Source organism: Carettochelys insculpta, chromosome 33 (assembly GCF_033958435.1).
Source record: "Carettochelys insculpta isolate YL-2023 chromosome 33, ASM3395843v1, whole genome shotgun sequence".
Lineage (NCBI taxonomy): Eukaryota > Metazoa > Chordata > Testudines > Carettochelyidae > Carettochelys > Carettochelys insculpta.
This window is the reverse complement of record NC_134169.1, coordinates 1692661-1693819: the sequence shown is the minus strand read 5'-3', so window position 1 is coordinate 1693819 and position 1159 is coordinate 1692661. Positions and strand designations below refer to the sequence as shown.

At 54.4% G+C, this 1159-nt stretch overlaps 1 non-coding gene across 1 annotated transcript; it reads left to right on the top strand.

The window, feature by feature from the left end:
- On the top strand, window positions 1–73 carry TRNAV-AAC (transfer RNA valine (anticodon AAC)). Its single transcript has one exon. It is a non-coding gene; the product is annotated as a tRNA-Val (tRNA).
- Window positions 74–1159: the final 1086 nt, after the last annotated feature.

The following is a 1159-nucleotide window of genomic DNA, read 5'->3' as shown; positions in this document are numbered from 1 at the left end:
GGGGAATTAGCTCAAATGGTAGAGCGCTTGCTTAACATGTAAGAGGTAGTGGGATCAATACCCACATTCTCCAATAAAACTGATGTTCCTGTAACTTCCTGCCAAAGGAATGAAGGTCAGCTGCTTTTGGACTCACCCACCCAGGAAGCTCAAAATGTACATGGGGGTTTGAGGCTGTTTGTGTTGAGCTGTGTGCAATAGCACAAGAGAGCACTGTCAACATCTTGTCTCCCACCTGGTGGGAAGAGGAAGTGCTCTCACCTGGAGGCTGGATTTGAAAGAGGAAGTCAGGGCCATGGGCTGCCTCAGGTGAGAGAAAGTGGTGATGCACAGGTGAGCCATGTACTGATAAGGAAGATACCCCTGGAGCAGGTAGGAAGGACTTACAGGTCAGTCATTTTGGTGGGCAGGTTTCACACTGCACCTGCAGAAGGTTCTGGAGTTGGGGTGACAGCTGTGGGGTCTGCTCCTGTGGGCTCTGTGTCTGTGGTAGGAGAGCAGCCAGGGCAGCTGCTGCTCCAAGGCCATGTGCTGTGGGTGAGCTGGGAGCAGGTGTGCTCAGGAGAAGGCAGAAAACTGGGGTCCCTCCATCGGAAGCACATTGCAGCAGGAGGTGATAGTGTTACTCCTTCACCAAGGAACATGGGCTGTGTTAATGTTGTGCTCAGGGGATAGGCAGGGTCTGAGGGGACACCTGGCAGGGGCCTAGGAGAGCGGGTGAGGAGCGGCAGGGTATGAGGGAATTCCTTGCCAGGACTCAGGGCAGTGGGGAATGGGAGACAGAGTCTGAGGGGGGGATTCCATGTGGGGGTTCAGGGTGGTGGGGGAGGTGCTGAGGGGATGCCTGGGTGGGATGCTGATCTGTGGGGGAGGCACAGCAATCTTACTCCAGGAACCACACTGCACCTACAGCTGCCTGTTGCTCCTTTGTGCAAGGGCCCTTGTGAGCTCTTTCTCTGTAGCTTGGATAGTTTAGGTGGGTAGCGCATGGTGCTCATAAAACCAAGGGGTGGAGCCCTTGCTAGGCAGTAGACAAGTGCAGGGTGTTCCTCTGTTACCCTTTGCTGGACTTCTATAGGCACCAATGTCCAAAGACATGAAGGAAGTTGAGTGGCTTCTGGAGACCAGACCAGAGTCTTGCTCAGGAGGCTTCACTCTG